Genomic DNA, 9,912 nt, shown 5'->3' on the forward strand with positions numbered 1-9,912 from the left:
AAATTGATCAATTGATTTAATGCAATCTTGATTAAAACCCCTGCAGACAATTTTTGTAGAATGTATAAGCGGACTCTAAAAGTTATATAAAAATATTTTTAAAAACTAGAATAGAAAATAAGTTCTTGAAAATAAAGGTTAATACATGAACCATGTGATTATAAGATTCATTTTGAAATACAGTAATCAAAAAGTGTGAAATTGGAGTAAGAATAGGCGTATGTATAAATGGGACAGAAAGGAGAGTACAGAAATAGATTTATACATTCAGAGTTAATTGCTTTTTAATAACAATACCAAGGTATTTCAATGAATAAATTATAATATTTTCAACAAGCTGTCAAGGAGCAACTAAATATCTATAAGGGAGAAAAAAAGCCAACTTTTTTCCTTTCCTCGTGTATATACAAATACTGAATTCATGATGAATTATATAACTAAAAGTAAAATGCAAAACTGTACTGTTTATTAGAGGAAAAGGGATATAAATATTTACATCCTAGGTGCAACAATATTTCTTAGATGGGAAACAATGAGCATAAAGTTAAAAAAAAATTAGACTTCATCAAAATTTAGAATTCTTGCTCTTCAAAAGTCATCATTAAGTGATTAAAAAGCCATTTGAGGGGCATCTGGGTGGCTCAGTTGGTTAATCCTCTGGCTCTTGGCTTGGTCATGATCTCAAGGGTTGTGGGATCAAGCCCTCTGTTGGACTCTGCACTCAGTGGGGATTCTGCTTGAAGATTCTCTCCCTCTGCCCCTCCCCCCATGCACACACACTCTCACTTTCTCTAAAATAAATAAATCTTAAAAAAAGAAACCCATGGGATGCCTGGGTGGCTCAGTCGTTAAGTGTCTGCCTTCGGCTCAGGTGATGATCCCAGGGTCCTGGGATAGAGCCCCGCATCAGGCTCCCTGATCAGCGGGAAGTATGCTTCTCCCTTTCCCACTCCCCCTGCTTGCGTTCGCTCTCTTGCTATGTCTCTCTCTGTCAAATAAATAAATAAAATCTTAAAAAAAAAAGAGAGAGCCATGTAAAAAATTCTCAACATAATTAGATATTAGCAAATGAAAATTTACATAACAAATTCACTCTGGAGTGGCTAAAATAAATAAGCCTGACAATACAGTTTTTTGTAGGATGTAAAGGAATAGAATTCTCATTCATTGTACAATGCCTCCAGGCTCTTGGGCTAAGAAAGAAGATGAGACAGGTAGGCTACAAGTGGAGCATGCCTGTCTGGTGAGGTTAGGAATCCAACTTTAGTGGACACATCTGAGAGGCAGCATGGAGGGTACAAGAAAGGTATGGACTGCAGGTGTTGTTTGACTAAAAATGAAGCAGAAAATCCAAGTACTTTTATATCTATTAAATAAATATATTTGAAATATATTTGTTATCAATAACGTTCTCACAAAGTAAACTCCAGGCCAAGATTATTTTACTCTAAGTGCCATGCATTGTAATACAAATTGATACAATTACTTTTTGAGCATTATTTGAGTAAAACATATTATTTCTGTCCATTATGTTATTAATATGATAAATCATGTTTCTTTTAATATTAAACCAACTTTATAATCTCTACTATATTATCTTTTAAAAATACTTTTTTGCATTCAATTAGGTAACAATTAAGAAGGCATTTTGCACCTATCATCATGAGGGATATTTGTCTGAGTTTTTCATTCTCTTCTTTGTCTGATTTTATGTCAAGATAATTTTGTCCTTTCAAAAAGTGTTAGGAAATATTCACTTCCCCACTATTTTCTGAGTTTATGTAATATTGGTATTATGGCAATTTTAAATGTCTGCTGGAAGTTACCAATAAGGTCATTTTGGTTTGGAGTTTTTATTGTGTGACACCATATGCCTAATACAGTGCTGAGTACGTAGTAAATGGCTGCTGACACAATATACCACTTATTATCTTTACACCTTCTAACAGCCATGTGTAACTCTTGGCATGTATTATTTTGTTTTTCTTAATTTTTTCAAATCTTTTTAAATTTTACTTAAACTAATTCAGTTAACATATAGTGTATTATTTGTTTCAGAGGTAGAATTTAGTGATTTGTCACTTGCGTATAACACCCAGTGCTCATTACATCAAGTGCCCATCACACAGTTACCACATTCTCCAACCTCCTACCCTACAGCTACCTTCAGTTTGTTCCCTATAGTTAAAAGTATCTTATGGTTTGCCTCACTCTCTGTTATCTTATTTTACTTTTTCCTTCCCTTCCTCTATGTTCATCTGTTTTGTTTCTTAATTTCCACATATGAATGAAATCGTGTGGTGTTTGTCTTTCTCTGACTGACATTTCACTCAGCATGATACCCTCTAGTTTCGTCCATGTCCTTGCAAATGTCAAGATTTCATTATTTTTGATGGCCGAGTAGTATTCCATTGTATATATATACCACCTGTTCTTTATCCCTTAAACTGTTGATGCACATCTGGACTCTTTCCATAGCTTGGCTATTGTGGACATTGCTGTTATAAACATCATGGTGCATGTGCCCCTTTGAATCACTACATTTGTACCTTTGGGGTAAATACCTAGTAGTGCAATTGCTGGGTTGTAGAGTAGTTCTATTTTTAATTTTTTGAGGAACTTCCATACTGTTTTCCAGATTGGCTGCACCAGTTTTCATTCCCATCAAAAATGTAAGAGGATTCCTCTTTCTCCACATCCTCACCAACATTTGTTGTTTCCTGACTTGTTAATTTTAGTCATTCTGACCAGTGTGGGGTGGTATCTTGTGGTTTTGTTTTGTATTTCCCTGATGATGAGTGATGAGCATTTTTTCATGTGTCTGTTAGCCATTTGTATGTCTTCTTTGGAGAGATGTCTGTTCTTGTCTTCTACCCATTTCCTAACTGGATTATTTGTTTTTGGTATTGAGTTTGATAAATTCTTTATAGGTTTTGGATACTAGCCATTTATCTGATATGTCAATTGTGGATATCTTCTCCCATTCCATAGGTTGACTTTTAGTTTTGTTAATTGTTTCCTTTGCTGTGCAAAAGCTTTTTATCCTGATGAAGTCCCAATAGTTCATTTTTGCTTTTGTTTCCCTTGCCTTTGAAGATGTGTCTAGTAAGAAGTTGCTGTGGCCAATGACAAAGAAGGTGTTGCCTGTATTCTCCTCTAAGATTTTGATGGATCCATGTCTCACATTTAGGTCTTTCATCCATTTGAAATTTTGTGTGTGTGTGTGTGTGTATGGTGTAAGAAAGTGATTCAGTTTCATTCTTCTGCCTGTGGCTCTCTAATTTTCCCATCATCATTTGTTGAAGAGACTGTCTTTTTTCCATTAGATATTCTCACCTGCTTTGTCAAAGATTAGTTGACCAGGAGTTGAGAATCCATTTCTGGGTTCTCTATTCTGTTCCATTGATCAATTTATCTGTGTTTGTGCCAGTACCATGCTGTCTTGATGATTACAGCTTTGTAATATAGCTTGGAGTCTGGAATTGCAATGGCTCCAGCTCTGTTTTTCTTTTTCAATGCTACTTTGGCTATTCGGAAGTCCTAGGTGTTTTCTATTGAGAACATCATAAAATCTCTGAATAGAAATAGTTTTACTTTTTATCTTCCAATCTGAGTGCCTTTGCTCTCTTCTTATTACCAGTATTGTCCTGGCTAGAACCTCCAGTACAATATTGAATAGATGCGGGAGCAGATGACATCCTTATTATATTCCTGATTTTAGGAGGAAAGTTTTCAGTCTTTTACCATTAAGTATAATGTTGGTAATTTTTCATACATGTTACTTAACAGGTTCAAGAGATTCCTTTCTGTTACTATTCATTGTTTTTATCATGAAGGGATATTGAATTTTGAAAAAAAAATCTGTGTCCTGCATTTATTGTGATGGTTATGTGGTTTTCATTATTTTTTACATAGATATGTTGTAGTATATTATTTGATTTTCACATATTAAACCAACCTTGCATAGCTTGCATACCACCTATAAATGGTATATACTCTTAATATGTTGCTGGGTTCGATTTGCTAGTATTTTATTGAGAATTTTTGCATCTATAAATGTAAGGAATATTGGTCTGTAAGCTTATTTTTTGGTGATATTTTTGTCTCATTTTGATATCAGGGTAATACTGACCTCACAAAATAAGTTGAAAAATATTCTCACTTCTTCCCTTTTTTTTAAAGAGTTTCTGAAGGATTGATATTATTTTTTCTCTACATGTTTGATCAAATTAACCAGTGACACCATATAGAACTGCAGTTTTCTTTGTTGGAAGCTTATTTTTTCCCACTAATTTAATGTCTCTGTTTGTGATAGGTCTTTCCAGACTTTTTTTCTTTCTGAATAGTTTTTGGTAGTTTTTGACCCTCTAGGAATTTATACATTTCAACTAAATTACCTAGTAAATTGGTATACAGTTGTTCGTAATATTTCTTTATAATCCTTACTGTTTCTGTAAGGTCAGTAGTAATGTTCCCACTTTTATGTCTGATTTTAGCAATTTGAATCTTTTATCTTTTTTGCTTGGTCAGTTTTGCTAAAAGTGTATCCTTTTTCTTTCCAAAGGAACAATTTTTGGGTTTTTTTGTGTGTGTGTTGATTTTCTCTACTTGGAGAGCTTAATACATTACATTTAATGTAAATATTAGCAAGCTAGGCCTTACCTCTGTTTTTTAGTTTGTTTTCACTGTGTTTTATATCATTTTAATTTCTCACTTTCTCCATTATTGCCTTATTTGGTGTTAAATAGATATTTTTTTGGTGTACCACTTTGATTCCCTTGACATTCCTTTAATTATATATTTTTAGTTTATTTTCTTAGTAGTTGCCCAGGGGATTATAATTATCATTTAAGTTCACATCAACCTTGTTTGAATTTATGGCAACTTAATCTCAATACTATGCAAAACCTTTTATTGTATATGGATTTCTCAACCTTTCTTTGTACTTTTACTACCACAAATTACCTTCTTATGCATTGCATAGCCATCTACATACATTTATAAATATTGTTTTACATAACTGTCTTTTAAATTAGACAGGTGGGGCGCTTGGGTAGCTCAGTCATTAAGCGTCTGCCTTCAGCTCAGGTCATGATCCCAGGGTCCTAGGATCGAGCCCCACATCAGGCTCCCTGCTCAGTGGGAAGCCTGCTTCTCCCTCTCCCACTCCCCCTGCTTATGTTCCCTCTCTTGCTGTCTCTCTCTCTGTCAAATAAATAAATAAAATCTTCAAAAAAAATAAAATAAAAAAATAAATTAGACAGGCAAAAAATACAAACAGGGGCGTCTGGGTGGCTCAGTCAGTTAAGTGCCTGCCTTCTGCTCAGGTTATGATCTCAGGGTGTGGGATGGAGTCCCATATCAGACTCCTTGCTCAGTGGGGAGCCTGCTTCTCCCTCTCCCTCTGCCTGCTGCTCAGCCACTTGTGCTCTCTCTCTCTCTCCCTCAATCTGTCAAATAAATAAATAAAATAAACTACAAACAAAAGCTGTATTTATGCTTTTTTTTGTATATTTACCTTCACTTTAGTATTTACCTTAACTGGTATTTTGTTTGTGTGTTGGTTTTGTTTTGTTTTAAAAATTTAAATTACTGTCCTCTCATTTCAGCCTGAAGGACTCCCTATATGATTTCTCATAGCTCAAATCAGATAGCAACAAGCTTTCAAATTTTGTTTATCCAGAGTTTTAATTACTCCTTTGTTCTTGAAGGATCGTTTTGTTGTATATATAATTCTTAGTTGTCATTTTTTTTTTCTTTCAGCACTTTAAGTAGACCACCTACCATATTCTGTCCTCAGTGGTTTCTGATGAGAAATCAGCTATTTTATTGATGATCTTTTGTAGACGATGAGTTGTTTTTCTCTTGCTGCTTTCAAGATTCTTTCTTGTTTTTGATGTTTGACAGATTATAATTTGTCTAAGTGTAGATCTTTTTTTTTTTCAAGAGGGGGTCAAACTATTATATTATCATTTACAAATTTGATTACATTCAATTTTGTTGGCATTAAAATTAGAGGTATTTTAAATTTGAAAGGATAAATCAAAAACCAGAAATTATTTTTGGTAAAAATGGGAATGTGAGTTCTCCAGTAATTACAGATTAGAAATCAATTTAGAGTAACACATACAAACCTCATGTTTACAATGATTGTGGCACAAATTTAAACTTTATAGTGCATTAGTAAACTGTTCACATTTAGATCTTCACCTTGATATCAGATAGCTGCTTCTTTATAAGCAATCTCAGTACCTTCTGCAAATAAATTGGTCTTCCATGTGCCTTAGCACACTTAAAATTTCTTCTTTGTATATATACAAAACACTTAGGATTTGGTAGGGCAAAATATATACTTTATAACAAAACTACAATGTACCTGTCCGGTATGAACTATATACACAAAATAATATGGTATACAGTATTTACAAAATATAAAATATAATATAATACAAGTTGTTTGCAATTTTTAAACTCATCTTTTGCACTTGTATGTTACAAGGCAAATTTCCATTTCTATCAATTTTCTTTTTAAGAGTCCAGGGAGTTTTTTAAAAAGCTATGTTTTACAGATATACTGTAATCTGAGATCTAAGTTTGAAATTGGAGGAGATCTTTTTTTTTAAGATGTATTTATTTTATAGAGCGGGGGAGGGGGCCAAGGGAGTCTGGAGCTAAGCTGGACCCGGGGCTGATCTCACCAACCTGATATCAGGACCTGAGTGGAAACCAAGAGTCAGATGCTTAACTGACTGACCCCAGGTGCCCCAGGTGAGCCTTTAAGTGTACTGCCATTAACTGCCTGTTGTAGTTGGAATTTTCAGTAGTGTTTCCCATACAATGACTAGGAGGTTTTGGAAGAACAGAGGAGAAGGTGGATCAGTAAACTTTGCCCCCAACGTAATTTTCCTTTTGGTTCACCTCAGTTAGAAATGCTGATTTCTCCAAATGTATATTTGCAATGTTCTCAGTATTTTTAAAAAGTTTTTTTTTTCCCCCTGCTTCTGAATTATATTGGATGAAACAGAATCCTGCCAAAAGTTATTTTCATTTCTTCTTGCAGAGATAATCTTGGTTAGTGGTAAATTATATTTACTCTTCTATCTTTGGTTGTTCACACAAATGTGTACCATGAACAAGCTGGCTGTGGGGAATGGCAATTTTCTCCAATTTTCCCATCTTTGATTTTAAAACCTCTCTTCTGAACAAGGTTTGGCCAGGCTCCACAGACGGCAGGGAAAGGACTTACTTCTTCAGTTTTGGTTGTGGTTGCAGGACCCTGGGGGTGGGGGGCAAATTGACGGTCTGGATCAGGATTTCCTGCACTCTGCTTGTGACAGTCTCAGAGCTTTGCCAGACCTTGAGGCTCTGCCGGTGCTGCTGGTACTCATGTAAGTGACTGGGCAGTTGCCTTTCTGGGCTGGCCCACACCTTCTTCTTTCACTCCTTCTTTGTTGCTTGCTTTCCAAGGGGTGTGCCTCCTGCCCTAGCTAGACAACAGGTGGACAGAGGTGATGGGGTGCAAGTTTGAGGGGTCAGGGAGAGAACATTTCCCCCCAGGAAGTGAGGGATGAAAAGGGTAAGGGGCAGTACCCTGGGGTCTGGGATCTGTGGTAAAGGTGGTGGGACTGTAGTTGCCATCTGTAGGGCCACAGTTAATTCTGGGCCCTACAGATGGCAACCTGTGAGTGGAAAAGCCCAGGAGTGCAAGGCAGCCACCCAAGACAAGTGACTACCACTGCAAGATGGAGACAATGGTCACAGCTCTAAAGGAAAGTGGCTCAGCAGGAAGAGAAGGATGAAGTGAAACCAGAGATCACAGGGCAGCAGCGGTGGCTGCTGCTAAACAGCAGGAATGGAGCAAGGACCATCGTTTGGGCCGTGGTGGTACAGCAACTAAGTGTAGATCTTTTAAAGTTTATCTTGGAGTTTGTTGAATTTCTCAGATGTGTAAGTAAAGGTTTTCATCAAATTTGGGTTTTCTTAGCCATTATTTGTTCAAATATTATTTCTATTCTTTTGTCTCTGTCCATTCTTTCTGACACTTCCATTATGCATATGTTGATGCATTTGATGATGTCCAACAGTACTATTAGGTTCTATTTGATTTCTTCATACTTTCTTTTTTTCTTTCCATTTTTCAGAGTGGATAACCTGCATTGACCCTATTCAAATTTATTGATACTTTCTTCTACCTGCTCAAATCTGCTGTTTATCCAATCTTGTGAACTTTTAAGTCCACTTGTATTTCTCAACTCCAGAAATTGTATCTCTTTAATGATCTTTTCAGTTTTATGACACATTGGACTCATATTTTTCTTTAGTACTTTATTATGATTTCCTTTGACTCCAAATATATTTACAATAGATTGTTTAAATTATTTATCTAATATAGCCAACATCTAGGCTTCTTCAGGGATAGTATCTCTTGATTATTTATTTCTTGTGTATGACCTATAATTCTGTTTCTTTGCAGTCCTTTAATTTTTTTGTTGAAAACTAAGCATTTTTAAAATATTGTAATGCAACAACTCTGGAAATCAGATTTCTTTTTCTTCTCTCCAGGGTTTGCCTTTGTTGCTGTTGAGGTTGTGATTTGTTTTGTTTGTTTAGTAACTTTTCTGAACTAATTCTATAAAGTCTGTATTCTTATTGACCATTGATGTCTTTGATTTATCAGCTTTATAGTCAGCTAATGATTATAGAGGTTTCCTTATACTCCTGGAATCAAAATCTTTCTTATATTTTGTGAAGGGGCTCTTTGCGCAAGTTCAGTCACTCCTTCAACACTCAGCTGGGAAGTTTACATCTCTGCTTTAGTGTTCACTTCCTGCTTGTGCAGAGCCTCAAGGTCAACCAGAAGTGGGGGCTGAGAGTCTTCTCTGGTCTTTTCTGAGCATGTGCACAGCACTGGGCATGCATATTATTCTCTAAATTCTCAGAAATATGTTCAAAGTTTTAAAACCTTTATGTACATTTTATTCCCCAACATTTCCTTCTAAACTTTTTGGTTAGTCTCTTATTTCTCTCAACTATTATTCATCATTTCTGTCATCAGTGAGTAAAATATGTGCTTGCAAATTATTCAACAAATAACCCCATGCAGTGGTTTGAGCACTCCATGAGTTCTGACCTAGGCAAAACAATACAAATATTTTCAGGTGGTCTCCCAGTGAGTTACCAGGCTGATCAAATAATAACAATCCTTTGAGAAAGAGGTGCATGTTGCTCTCTCCAGGACTGAGAATGTGCATTATTTCAAAGCTACTGCTGAGCTAGGGAGTGTAATATCAGACAAGAGCAAGCTAAAGTTCTCCAAAACTCTTTCTCCTTATTGATATTCACCCATTTTTCTTAGAAATGGGTTGCTGCAATCTTTTGAATTGCTGCAAAGTTTGGGTTAACTTCCAAAAAAAAGTTAATTCTATTTGCTTTGTTTGTCATTACTTTTAAGGATGAACAGTATTTCAGACTTCCTTAGTATTCCATTTTCTCTGACATCTCCTTATAACATTCATAAAAATACAATGTTATGGAAATGGAGAACTGACGGCCAAGTGTTAAAGTAGGATACAGGGAAGGTTGCATGTGTTTGATTATTAAAGGACAACATCAGGGATCCTTGCAATCATGAACTGTTTAGTATTGACTGTGGTGGCATATATAAGAACAAATCGGCATGAATCTAAACATTAATATACACAAATGTGTATATGTAAGAAGAGAAAATCTGAATAAGTAAATTGTATTTATGTCAATATATTGGTTGTGGTATTGTACTATAGTTTTCAAGATGTTATCATTGAGGGGAACTGTGTAAAGTGTACATGGTGTTTCTATGTTTTATTTCTTACAACTGTATGAATATATATTATCTAAAAATTATACGAAGTTTAAATAGGGGGAGAAAAAAGA

At 35.3% G+C, this 9,912-nt stretch overlaps 1 pseudogene; it reads right to left on the reverse strand.

Moving 5' to 3' along the window:
* Window positions 1-3,590: 3,590 nt before the first annotated feature.
* On the reverse strand, window positions 3,591-8,300 carry LOC118011071 (annotated as a pseudogene).
* Between the last annotated feature and the right edge of the window lie 1,612 nt (window positions 8,301-9,912).

This window comes from Mirounga leonina, unplaced genomic scaffold (genome assembly GCF_011800145.1).
Source record: "Mirounga leonina isolate KUSES-001 unplaced genomic scaffold, KU_Mleo_1.0 Mir_101664, whole genome shotgun sequence".
NCBI classification, from domain to species: Eukaryota; Metazoa; Chordata; class Mammalia; order Carnivora; family Phocidae; genus Mirounga; species Mirounga leonina.